The sequence below is a fragment of the Triticum aestivum genome, chromosome 3A, assembly GCF_018294505.1.
Source record: "Triticum aestivum cultivar Chinese Spring chromosome 3A, IWGSC CS RefSeq v2.1, whole genome shotgun sequence".
NCBI lineage: Eukaryota > Viridiplantae > Streptophyta > Magnoliopsida > Poales > Poaceae > Triticum > Triticum aestivum.
This window is the reverse complement of record NC_057800.1, coordinates 630,378,608-630,392,941: the sequence shown is the minus strand read 5'-3', so window position 1 is coordinate 630,392,941 and position 14,334 is coordinate 630,378,608.

Here is a 14,334-nt window from a genome sequence, read left to right as displayed (position 1 = left end):
CAGCCTGGGTTTTGCCCCTTCTTATTTGCTTGATTTTTCATTTGAATTTTTTTGAAACTTGGGGTTTCCGAATCTTTTCATATGACTTCAACACTTGGGCATCCTTGGCTTTCACCCAAGTGTTTCACTTCCCTCCTAAATCATTATTTCACTTCTGACCCACCCCAAAAATAATGTTTGGACTATTTTTCTTAAAAGAAAAATATTCATTTTCTCTCTAAAACCCTAAGCCAGTTCTATTTGCTTCAAAGCAACCCCAAATTTTATGGCTCAGAAAAATCTGAGATAATCCAAAAATATTCTGTGAACCCTAGTGCACCTTCCTGAGCAAAAATATTTCATCACTTTTTGGAATATTTTTGCTACAGAAAATCTTTTCTATTCTGGACAGAAATGGTGGTTTCTACAGCAACTACCATTTTACTTGCTCCATTTGACCTGAAATTTCCTGTGCATATTTACCTTAGTAACTTATCACTAGCCTCCAAAGCACGGCTTCAAACTCCAAGCCATTTGACCACGGTAACATCACAAAGTTACTGACCAGAAACTTACTTGGTGTGTGAAAACTTCTCTACTGCACCTGGATCCAAACCAAATCGTGGTAACACTCAAAACTACCACGAACCACACGCCAACCATTGAGTTTATGCTTAGATCGACCTGATGTCATAGTTCATGCGGTGACCGTGTTCGTCCAGGCGTGCTGGCATGCAGCCGACGCGCTCTGCGACGCGCCCGAGCCTCTATTGCTCGCGTGCTCGCTTCCCCGCCTGCCCAACCATGCCAAACCTCGCCACCATCATCGTCTCAATGCTCTTAACTCCTCCCTGGCGCTCGCCGATGCTGGAGCTCACCGCAGCGAGCATGGGCAATGTCTGGCCAGCCCAACAGTGCGGACCGCACTGTGCTCGTCTCCGCCCGCCCACAGTGGCCAAGTGACCTCCGTCGCCTTCTCCCCCTCTCACTAACGCCGCTCGTCGTCGGGTGCCGTGGACAGGTGTCCACCGGCGGAGCCCGAAGCACCCTCGCCGCTCGCCTATATATAGAGCCCTCCCCAGCCTCCTCGAGCACCAGCCAACACTCACACACACCTCACGATCGAGTAGGAAGCCGGAGCCCGGCCGGGCAGGCCTCGGACCGCTGTCCCCGAGCTTGAGCTCGCCGGCGATCTCCTCTGATCGCCGCGATAGCTCCAGCCCCTCCCAGGTATGGGCGACCCCTCCAAGGCCTCCGCCTCTCTCCGGTGAGGCTGTCTCGCCCGCTTGGAGCCCCTGGAGTGGCCTCTGCTTGCCGTCTTCCTCAACTCCGGTGACCTCCATGTTCTGCCTCCGCTTGCGAGGTTGATTCCGACACCAACTGACCACCCCTAGCTACGCTACGGGTACGGGCAGGTGCGCCTCAACCCCCTCCTGCCATCCCTCCCTCTCGTTTGGGCCAAGGAGCCCTCGTCGCCGGCGAGAGCTCCGGCGAAGCCGCAGCCCCCTCTGTTTCCCTCTCCCTCTTTCCCCACCTGACTAGCGGGGCCCGCTACTCAGCCACTCAGTACATGCGCGAAGCGGTAGGAGTGGTGGCACCCCTGGGCTTTACGCCTTCGACGTCACCCCCAGTCTATTTCAAATTCATTTGAGGTGATGTTAGAAATAATTTTGTTATGTATGTTAGCAATTATTTAAAGCTATGTTTTTGCCCTCTTAGATTGATAAAATTTTGTTAGAAAATGTTCTGTTAAATACTTGTTTAATCATATTATTTGTCTTACATAATGTTTGAACCCAACTTAGTGATAAAGAAAGTAAGAGTTGTTGATAATGAAATCTTTTTGACAAGCATATGAGAAATTTATCGGAGTTACTTTCTTGCGTAAAAAGTTAATAAAACTTGTTGCAAAATATATTTTGGTTAAATTGTGAGTCATTTGAGCAAGTAGAGTAAATGAAGTTGTTGACGTTATGCTTGGTGTGTATAAGGATGACACCGATCATTTTTATCATTATATGATGCATGCGTTATTTTGCATTTCATGGCATGCTATGACACCGGTCATTTTTTAAAGTTAAACCTGAATATAACTCAACTTGAATATACCGTTGACTGGGTCATGGTGCCGCTGAATCGAGTTTCTTTCTAGTGCAACCACATTTGCCTTTGCGGGAAGGCCTTGATTCGGTCCATTGACACGGCCTCTGGTCGGTGCCTCCATCTAGGGAAGGTTATGTCGTGCTTGCCCTGGCCCGGTGAGCAGACATAATCTTGTGTGCTCGTTGATGATATTATGGTACCGAGTCCCCGAGTGGGAGTGTTTTGACCACGACGGTGGTTGGGGTGTCTTTGGTAGACACGGGGCCACCCAGGACTAGCCCGTTGGGGGATTTGGGTCGGAGTGGCCGGGAGAGTGCTGTGGCAATGGAGGGGTTTTGTCGGAATGCCGTTGGTCCACCCGAATGGAAGTGCGAGGCCATGGATTTCGTAGTGTGGGTACAGTGTGCTACCTCTGCAGAGTGTGTAATATATCGATAGCCGAGTCCACGGTTACAGACACCTCGTAGTAGGTCCCACCATGAGTCAACTTTTAATAAAAATTGCACACTAAGCGATGAACTTTGCATTGTTGATGGATGGCAGTGTTGGGGATCGTAGCAGAAATTTAAAATTTTCTACGCATCACCAAGATCTATCTATGGATTAATCTAGCAACGAGGGGAAGGGGAGTGCATCTACATACCCTTGTAGATCGCTAAGCGGAAGCGTTGCAAGAACGCGGATGAGGTAGTCGTACTCGTGGCGATTCAGATCGCGGTCGATTCCGATCTAAGCACCGAACAACGGCGCCTCCGCGTTCAACACACGTGCAGCCTGGTGACGTCTCCCATGCCTTGATCCAGCAAGGAGAGAGGGAGAGGTTGAGGAAGACTCCGTCCAGCAGCGGCACGACGGCGTAGTGGTGGTGGAGGAGCGCGGTACTCCAGCAGGGCTTCGCCAAGCACTACGAGAGACGAGGAGGGAGAGAGGTAGGGCTGCGCCTTGGGAGAGAGAGACTCGTGTGTTGGGCAGCCCCAAAACCTCCACTATATATAGGGGCAAAGGGGAGGGGAGGCGCCCTAAGGTTTCCCCTAGGGGGGCGGCGGCCAGGGCAGATGGGATCTCCCCTTTGGGTGACTTGGCCCCCAAGCCAGGAGGTGGGAACCCTAGATGGGGCGCCCCAAACCCCCTGGTCACGTGGGAATAGGTGTGGGGGGCTCACAGCCCCTTAGTGGGCTGGTTTGCCCCCTTCCCTTGGCCCATGAAGCCCCCCAACACTTGCCGGGGCTCCCGAAATACCTTTCGGTCATGCTGGTCATCACCCGGTACCTCCGGAACACTTCCGGACTCCAAAACCCTTCGTCCAATATATCAATCTTCACCTCCGGACCATTCCGGAACTCCTCGTGATGTCCGGGATCTCATACAGGACTCCAAACAACATTCGGTAACCGCGTACATACCTTCCCTATAACCCTAGCGTCATCGAACCTTAAGTGTGTAGACCCTACGGGCTCGAGAATCATGCAGACATGACCAAGACATCTCTCTGGTCAATAACCAACAGCGGGATCTAGATACCCATGTTGGCTCCCACATGTTCCATGATGATCTCATCGGATGAACCACGATGTCAAGGATTCAATCAATCCCGTATACAATTCCCTTTGTCTACTGGTATGATACTTGCCCGAGATTCGATCGTCGGTATCCCGATACCTTATTCAATCTCGTTACCGGCAAGTCTCTTTACTCATTCCGTAACACATCATCCCGTGATCAACTCCTTGGTCACATTGTGCACATTATGATGATGTCCTACCGAGTGGGCCCACAGATACCTCTCCGTTACACGGAGTGACAAATCCCAGTCTCGATTCGTGCCAACCCAACAGACACTTTCGGAGATACCCGTAGTGCACCTTTATAGCCACCCAGTTACGTTGTGACGTTTGGTACACCCAAAGCATTCCTACGGTATCCGGGAGTTTCACAATCTCATGGTCTAAGGAAATGATACTTGACATTAGAAAAGCTTTAGCATACGAACTACACGATCTTGTGCTAGGCTTAGGATTGGGTCCTGTCCATCACATCATTCTCCTAATGATGTGATCCCGTTATCAACGACATCTAATGTCCATGGCCAGGAAACCGTAACCATCTATTGATCAACGAGCTAGTCAACTAGAGGCTTACTAGGGACATGGTGTTGTCTATGTATCCACACATGTATCTGAGTTTCCTATCAATACAATTCTAGCATGGATAATAAACGATTATCATGAAAAAGGAAATATAATAATAATAACTAATTTTTTATTGCCTCTAGGGCATATTTCCAATAGGCAGAAAGGCCATCGAGGTATTTGGGACCAAATGATGGTCGTGGTTGTGATCGCCGTAAGGATCACGAGTTGTTCTTGAGAAAGACCACTTTGGTGGTGTGTTCTGACCACTTTGGTGGTGTGTTTGTGATCTGTCCACTTTGGTGGTGTATTTATGATCTGACCACTTTGGTGGTGTGTTTGTGATCCAGAGATGATCACGGTTGGTAAGCTGTCCCGAGGGACGTTCGAGCATCATCACAGCATGTTGGCATATAGTGTTGCATTTTTAATAATTGGTTAAATATCATGATATTGTTTGTCATTATGATGATGCCTGTTGTGAGCTTGCAAGTACATTCAATGTGCTAACCTGGCGTGTCATGCCAGATTTCAGGAAAGTATCATTGGAGGAGAGCGCTGTCCGAGTCTAGATCGTGTCCACATCGGTGTCCCGGTGATATGGAGCTTCCACCACGACATTATTCCGCTGCCACGTAGTTGTTCGGATCGAGGCCCATTTATGTTCACTAAATAATGTACATATTGTTCAGCCGCACCGAGTGTGCCGCTTGGCCTCGACAGCTGTTGTAATGTAACTCTGTTCCGCTAGCATCAATAAAGCGGTTGTTATTTTGTACCAAGATGTTGTGCGTTGCCAGAAGACATGGTCTCTGGGCTGGCAATGTATGGTAAACCGGTCGCTCTGAGCCGGGGTGCCACATTCCTAAGGGTTATGTTTTTGATCAAGAAGCTTCTTTAGCTATTTTAGCTTACAAAAATAGAAATGAACTCAAAAGGTTATTAGCTAAATGGAGTAAGCAATCTCTAAATGCTAGAATGAAACCTGACCCTGCCTTTGCTACTTCACCTATCTTTGTTACTGATAAGGATTATGAATTCTCTATTGATCCTGATATAATTACTTTGGTTGAATCTGATCCTTTTCATGGTTATGAATCTGAAACTGTTGTGGCACATCTTACTAAATTGAATGATATAGCCACCCTGTTCACTAAAGATGAGAGAACTCATTACTTTTATATCCTTAAAATATTTCCGTTCTTATTAAAGGGTGATGCTAATATATGGTTTAATTCTCTTGATCCTGGTTGTGTGCATAGTCCCCAGGATATGATTTATTACTTCTCTGCTAAATATTTCCCTGCTCATAAGAAACAAGCCGCTTTAAGGGATACATATAATTTTTGCAAATTGAAGAAGAGAGTCTCCCACAAGCTTGGGGGAGGCTTCTCCAATTACTTAATGCTTTGCCTGATCACCCTCTTAAGAAAAATGAAATAGTTGATACCTTTTATAATGGACTAATCGATGCCTCCAGAGATTACCTGAATAGTTGTGCTGGTTCTGTTTTCAGGGAAAGAACACCGGATGAAGCTAAAATTCTATTGAATAATATGTTGACAAATGAAAATAATTGGACACCTCCGGAGCCAATTCCTGAGCCTATTCCTAAACCAACTCCGAAGAAGAGGGGTATTCTATTTCTTAGTCCTGAAGATATGCAAGAGGCAAATAAATCTATGAAAGAAAAAGGTATTAAAGCTGAAGATGTTAAGAATTTACCTCCTATTGAAGAAATACACAGTCTTAATTTACCGCCTGTTGAAGAAACATATGATCTTAATCCATTACCTATTGAAGAAACTCACGGTCTTGATAACCCGGCACAGGTAGTAAAGGTAAATTCTCTCTATAGATATGATAAAGCTGAAATCCCATTTACTTAATTTGCTAGCCCATGCTTAGATGAGTTTGATAAATTTATGGCTAAGCAAGAAGATTTTAATGCTTATTTTGGTAGACAATTGAAATACAATTCAAATATGCTTGGACACTTGGGTGATTATATGGCTAATGTTAAAAGTGAACTTAAACTTATTAGTAAACATGCTTCTATGGTTACCACTCAAGTAGAATAAGCACTTAAAGCTCAAAATGATTTGCTCAATGAATTGAATAGTAAAGATAATGATAATGCTGTTAGAGTGGCTACTAGAACTGGTAGAATGACTCAGGAACCTTTGTATCCTGAAGGCCATCCTAAGAGAATTGAGCAAGATTCTCAGAGAAATAATATAGATGTACCTAGTTCTTCTAAAAAGAAGAAAAAGAAAAATAATAGGACTTTGCATGCTTCTAGTGATCCTATTGTTGAAACACCTGAGAATCCAAATGATATTTCTATTTCTGATGCTGAAACTCAATCTGGTAATGAACCTGAAACTAGTGGTAATGTTAATAATAATGTTCATGATGATGCTCAACCTAGTAATGATAATGATATATAAATTGAACCTGTTGTTGATCTTGACAACCCAGAATCAAAGAATCAACGTTATGATAAAAAAGACTTTGTTGCTAGGAAACACGGTAAGGAAAGAGAGCCTTGGGTTCAGAAACCCATGCCTTTTCCTCCCAAACCATCCAAGAAAAAGGATGATGAGGATTTTGAGCGCTTTGCTGAAATTATTAGACCTATCTTTTTGCATATGCGATTAACTGATATGCTCAATACTAATCCTTATGCTAAGTACATGAAAGATATTATTACAAATAAAAGAAAGATACCGGAAGCTGAAATTTCCACCATGCTTGCTAATTATACTTTTAAGGGTGGAATACCAAAGAAACTTGGAGATCCAGGAGTACCCACTATACCATGCTCCATTAAAAAAAACTATGTTAAAACTGCTTTTTGTGATCTTGGAGCCGGTGTTAGTGTTATGCCTCTCTCTTTATATCGTAGACTTGATTTGAATAAGTTGACACCTACTGAAATATCTTTGCAAATGGCTGATAAATCAACTGCTATACCTATCGGTATTTGTGAGGATGTGCCTGTTGTAGTTGCAAACGTTACTATTTTAATGGACTTTGTTATTCTTGATATTCCCGAGGACGATAGTATTTCTATTATTCTTGGAAGACCCTTTTTGAATACTGCAGGGGCTGTTATTGATTGCACTAAAGGCAATGTCACTTTTCATGTTAACGGTAATGAGCATAGGGTACACTTTCCGAGGAAACAACCTCAAGTTCATAGTGTCAACTCTATTGAAAAAATTCCATCGATTATATTTGGAGGTTTTGAATTTCCTCTTCCTACTGTCAAGAAGAAATATGATATTCTTATTATTGGGGATGTGCATACCCCGTTAAGGTAACATAGTGTTATTCGAAATTTCTCTGGTTCCATGTTATTCGGAATGAGTTCGTTAACAAGACTTGATCAACCTTGTTAGTGGATTCCTTTTGATAATCATGAGATGGATGAAACTAGAAGGCACAACCTTCTGTACCCCACTTTTACTTTCTGTTATTTATATTAAGTAAAATAAAAATAAATATTTTTCTGCCTATTATCTGATTATCCGTGTAATATAAAAATACCTCGAAAATAAAAGTTCTCCAAATGCCCTGAAATTTAAATATGATTTTTTCTAGAATATTTTAGAATATTTGGCACTGAGAAGGGAGAACACAACAGGGGGGTCAACCACCTGCCCACGAGGGTGGAGGGCACGCCCCTTGCCTCGTGGGCCCACGGTGGCCCTCCTCCACTTATCCTTTCACCCATACACTCCTTCTTCCTCCCCCAAACACGAATATCCAGCTCAAGCACGAGTTCTAGCTCACTTTGCTGCCATTTTCGATCTCCTTGCTCAAAGCACCTCTCACAAAACTGCTTGGGGAGATTGTTCCTTGGTATGTGACTCCTCCATTGGTCCAATTAGTTTTTGTTCTAGTGCTTTATTCATTGCAAATTTTTGCTGCTTAGGTGACCCTGTTCTTGAGCTTGCATGTCAAATTTATATGGTTCCAAGTAGTTTTGATGCATGATATAGGCTCTAGGCACTTGTAGGAGTAGTTGCTATCAATATTATTGAGTTTGGTTTACTTTCATTTTGAAGTTACTAAAAATTTCAGAATTTTTCAAAGGAAGAAAAATGCTTAGTAAAATGTTCCAAGGTGGTTCTTCAAGGAAGCAAGGACCCAGGCTTGCAATGCGTGATGCTGATGACGAGCCACCAAGAGACGCTCCAGTGCGTCCTTGTGAATGGCCTTCTGAGAACTTTATGGATCGAGTGGGAATTAAGGAAGAATTCAACGCATATTTGCGTAATGTTGATCTTGTGAGCTTCGAGGAAGAGAAGTGCAGCCAGTATCACAACCTCACCAGTACCTTTGTGAGGAGGTTTGGATTTTCAACTTCACGTAATTCTCCAACTATCCTTTTTGATCTTTATGATAAATCTTACACTATGGACTTAGAGGATTTTACCACTGCTTGCAAACTTCCACAATGGGGTAGTATAAGGGATCCTCGCAAATCTGAATTTAGAGATTTTCTTGCTAGCATAACTGTGGGAGAATCTAGAGATATTACACAAGCTACCATAGGGAGCATTCACTTTCCTGCTATACATTATTTTGCTCTCTTCATAGGTAGATGCATAAATGGTAAAGACGAGGCATGTCACATGTGTGTCCCCGATCTTAGTATTCTTAGGAGTGCTGTGTTAGGAGACAAATCATATAATTTGGGAGCCATTGTTGCATGTAGGTTGCATCTTAATAGACGTAATGGAGATTTCTTTGGTGGAATTTATGCAACCCGCGTAGCTAATTTTCTTGGTATAGATGTGCGCGAAGATGATATTGAATTACCTCCCGACTATTTCGATTTTAATGCTATGGTTCACCACCAGTTTGTCGAGAGGAACAAATCACCTCTCTAGTATCGACTAATCTTTGACAGACGCCGTGCTGTCCGTATTACTCTCCCTGCTCCTGCCTTCTTTGATTATCAGGCAAGAGGAAGATATACTATTACCAGAGAGGAGGCAGATGAGTACGAGAGGAGAGAGGAGGCCGCTCGTCGCCACGCTGCAGCTCAGCAGGCGATAGCCGCTGCATCACAGTACGACCCTAGCTACTATTATGGATATCCGCCAGGCCAGCCGTGGCCATAGACCAACTCAGGCCAAAAGCCTAAGCTTGGGGGAGTACGTATTTCCCACTGACATTACATTTATGTTCACACACTCATTGCTAGATGTCGGTGTTCATACTTTTTCATTGTATCATCCATGCTAGTTTATTTTCCTTTTTATGCTTTCTTCTTGTGTGTTTAATAAACCTTAAGAAAAACTAAAAAAAATGAGTTGTAGCTTTTAATTAGTTTACTTTCCATGCTTGTAGTAGTAATTAAAAAGAAAACCCAAAAAGATTTCCTGTTCTTCTTTTGCTTGTTGGGAGCTTTCCCGTGTAAATAGTTTTATTTCTTTTCTTTTCTTTGGGGGTCGATAGGAGAAGACCATAATTAAATTGTTGAAGTGGCTCTTATATGCATTATTGTTTATCTGACAAAAGAGCCCATATTGCCTTGTCTTCTCCTGTTTATTGAATGCTTGCAGATTCTAGCTTAGTCCAATGCACGTGCACTATTATTATTATTCACATCATTCGATCGTGCAAGTGAAAGGCAATTATGATGATATATGATGAACTGGCTGAGATGAGAAAAGCTGGTATGAACTCGTCCTCTTTTGTTTTTGTAAATATGATTAGTTCATCGTTCCTGATTCAGCCTATTATGAATAAACATGTTTGCAATGACAACTAGAGATCATAGTTTCTTGTGCCATGCTTGATTAGCTATGAGTTATAATGGTTTACCTTGCGTGCCAACATGCTATTAAAATGGTTATGATGTGGTATGATAGGGTGGTATCCTCCTCTGAATGATTTAAGTGACTTGACTTGGCGCATATTCACGCATGTAGTTGAAACAAAATCAACATAGCCTTCACGATGTTTATGTTCATGGTGGATTATATCCTACTCATGCTTGCATTCGGTGTTGATTAATTTTAATGCATGCTCATGACTGTTGTCGCTCTCTAGCTGGTCGCTTCCCAGTCTTTTGCTAGCCTTCACTTGTACTAAGCGGGAATACTGCTTGTGCATCCAATCCCTTAAACCCTAAAGTTATTCCACATGAGTCCACTATACCTACCTATATATGGTATCTACCTGCCGTTCCAAGTAAATTTATATGTGCCAAACTCTAAACCTTCAAATAAATATCATGTTTTGTACGCTTGAATAGCTCATGTATCAACTAGGGCTGTCTGTATCTTCCATGTTAGGCGGGTTATTCTCAAGAGGAGTGGACTCCGCTCCTCACTCACGAGATAAATGGCTGGTCACCGGGATGCCCAGTCCCATGCTTTATGCAAACTAAATCAAAATAATTGCAAACAAAACTCCACCTGGGACTCTTGTTAGTTGGAGGCACTCGTTGTTTCGAGCAAGCCATGGATTATGCTTGTTGGTGGAAGGGGGAGTATAAACTTTACCATTCTGTTTGGGAACCGCCTATAATGTGTGTAGCATGGAAGATATCGCCATCTCTTGGTAGTTATGTTGACAATGAAAGTATACCTCTCAAAATATTATTCACCTCTGTTTCAAAACCGAGCTCTGGCACCTCTACAAATCCCTGCTTCCCTCTGCGAAGGGCCTATCTATTTAATTTTATGCCGAGTCATCATCCTCTTATTAAAAGGCACCAGTTGGAGAGCACAGCTGTCATTTGCATTCAATACTATTAGTTTACATTGAGTATGACTTGATTGGATCTCTTTTACCATGAATTACAATGTCTAGTCAGTCCTTGGTCTGTAAAGGTGCTCTGCATTTATGTTTTGCGGTCTCAGAAAGGGCTAGCGAGATACCATCTTGTTATATCATATTATGATTGTTTTGAGAAAGTGTTGTCATCTGAGATTTATTATTATGGCTCGCTAGTTGATTATGCTATTGATATGAGTAAACTTGAGACCTATGCGTTATTGCGAATGTGGTTAATTATAATCCTTGCTGAAAACTTGAATGCTAGCTTTACATATTTACAACAAAAAGAGCAAACAAAGTTTGTAAAAAAAATTATTTATCACTTTCAGTTTATCAACTGAATTGCTTGAGGACAAGCAAAGGTTTAAGCTTGGGGAGTTGATACGTCTCCGTCGTATCTACTTTTCCAAACACTTTTGCCCTTGTTTTGGACTCTAACTTGCATGATTTGAATGGAACTAACCCGGACTGATGCTGTTTTCAGCAGAATTACCATGGTGTTATTTATGTGCAGAAACAAACATTCTCAGAATGACCTGAAACTTCATGGAGCCACTTTTCAGAAAATAAGAAAAATACCTGCAAAAGATGAAGTCCAGGGGGCCCACCACCTCTCCAGGAGGGTGGGGGCGCGCGCCCTACCTCGTGGGCCCCCTGTTGCCTCTCCGACTCCGACTCCAACTCCAACTCCATATATTGAGTTTCGGGGAGAAAAAAATCAGAGAGAAGAAATCATCGCATTTTACGATATGGAGCCGGTGCCAAGCCCGAAAACCTCTCAGGAGGGCTGATCTGGAGTCCGTTCGGGGCTCTAGAGAGGGGAATCCGTCACCATCATCATCATCAACCATCCTCCATCACCAATTTCATGATGCTCACCACCATGCGTGAGTAATTCCATCGTAGGCTTGCTGGACGGTGATGGGTTGGATGGGATCTATCATGTAATCGAGTTAGTTTTGTTAGGGTTTGATCCCTAGTGTCCACTATGTTCTGAGATTGATGTTTCTATGACTTTGCTATGCTTAATGTTTGTCACTAGGGCCCGAGTGACATGATTTCATATCTGAACCTATTATGTTTTCATCAATATATGAGTGTTCTTGATGCTATCTTGCAAGTCTATAGTCACCTATTATGTGTTATGATCCGTTAACCCCGAAGTGACATTAATCGGGATACTTACCGGTGATGAGCGTAGTTTGAGGATTTCATGTATTCACTATGTGTTAATGCTTTGGTCCGGTTCTCTACTAAAAGGAGGCCTTAATATCCCTTAGTTTCCGTAAGGACCCCGCTGCCACGGGAGGGTAGGACAAAAGATGTCATAAAAGTTCTTTTCCATAAGAACGTATGACTATATTGGGAATACATGCCTACATTATATCAATGAACTGGAGCTAGTTCTGTGTCACCCTAGGTTATGACTGTTACATGATTAACCGCATTCGGCATAATTCTCCATCACCGATCCATTGCCTACGAGCTTTCCATATATTGTTCTCCGCTTATTTAGCTTTCCGTTGCTATTGCTATCATCACTACAAAATACCAAAAACATTACTTTTACTACTGTTACCTTTTGTTACCGTTATCACTACTATCATATTACTTTGCTACTAAACACTTTGCTGTAGATATTAAGTTTCCAGGTGTGGTTGAATTGATAACTCAGCTACTAATACTTGAGAATATTCTTTGGCTCCCCTTGTGTCAAATCAATAAATTTGGGTTGAATACTCTACCCTCGAAAACTGTTGCGATCCCCTATACTTGTGGGTTATCACCAGGCCCCGCCACTTTAAAGTTGCCGCACGACCGGCTGCTCGCCAACCCGGCCCCGCCGGAGTGCCGCCGGCCGGCCCAGTGGGTGTTTCGCTTGCGCTCAACGTTCCGAAAGGCTAAATATCGTGCGCTCTTCCCAAAGGCTGAACCCCTTGTCACGGACCGAAGCCTCGGCCGTCATACTCACATGGGGGGGAGCCAAAGGGGGAGAAGTTGCGAGAAAAAAGCTTCAAAGACAAAGAGCAAGAGCGCTGGCATCCACGAGGTTTTCGCATGCTGCCGGGTCGCTCGACCCGGCCCCGCCACTCTAAGCCGCCAAGCGACCGGTCGCCCGCCAAGCCGGCCCTGCTAGGTTGCTGCCGGCCGGCCCAGTGGGTGTTTTCGCTCGTGCTCAACGTTATGAAAGCCTAAGTACTACATGCTCCTCTCAGAAGCCGAGCCCTGTGTCACAGACCGGAGCCTTGGTCGTCAGACTCGCGGGGGAGAAGCCCAAGAGGGAAGAATGTAGGAAAACGGCTTGAAAAAACGAAAAGCAAAGGCACAAACATTCACAAGGCTCGTACATCATAAATTCAGAAACAGGCCCAAGGCCAGAGTTCATTACACCCAAGTCGACCCCCAGTGGGTGGGTGGACCTGCTACCTAATAGAAATTTTTACAAAGTTAAATCAGGCATCTCCGCCACCAGATCACGCAGCCCTGGGTCCGTCGAGGTGTGATGTCTACTACACAACCTTCTTCTTGTAGACGTTGTTGGGCCTCCAAGTGCAGAGGTTTGTAGGACAGTAGCAAATTTCCCTCAAGTGGATGACCTAAGGTTTATCAATCCGTAGGAGGCGTAGGATGAAGATGGTCTCTCTCAAGCAACCTTGCAACCAAATAACAAAGAGTCTCTTGTGTCCCCAACACACCCAATACAATGGTAAATTGTATAGGTGCACTAGTTCGGCGAAGAGATGGTGATACAAGTGGTATATGGATGGTAGATAAAGGTATTTGTAATCTGAAATTATAAAAACAGCAAGGTAACGAATGATAAAAGTGAGCGTAAACGGTATTGCAATGCGTGGAAATAAGGCCTGGGGTTCATACTTTCACTAGTGTAAGTCCTCTCAAGAATACTAACATAATTGGATCATAAAACTATCCCTCAACTTGCAACAAAGAGTCACTCCAAAGTCACTAATAGCGGAGAACAAACGAAGAGATTATGGTAGGGTACAAAACCACATTAAGTTATTCTTTCCAATCAATCCATTGGGCTATTCCTATAGGTGTCACAAATAGCCCTAGAGTTCATACTGGAATAACACCTTAAGACACAAATCAACCAAAACCCTAATGTCACCTAGATACTCCAATGTCTCCTCAAGTATCCGTGGGTATGATTATACGATATGCATCACACAATCTTAGATTCATCTATTCAACCAACACATAGAACCTCAAAAAGTGCCCCAAAGCTTCCACCGGAGAATCACGACGAAAACGTGTGCCAACCCCTATGCATAGGTTCATGGGCGGAACCCGCAAGTTG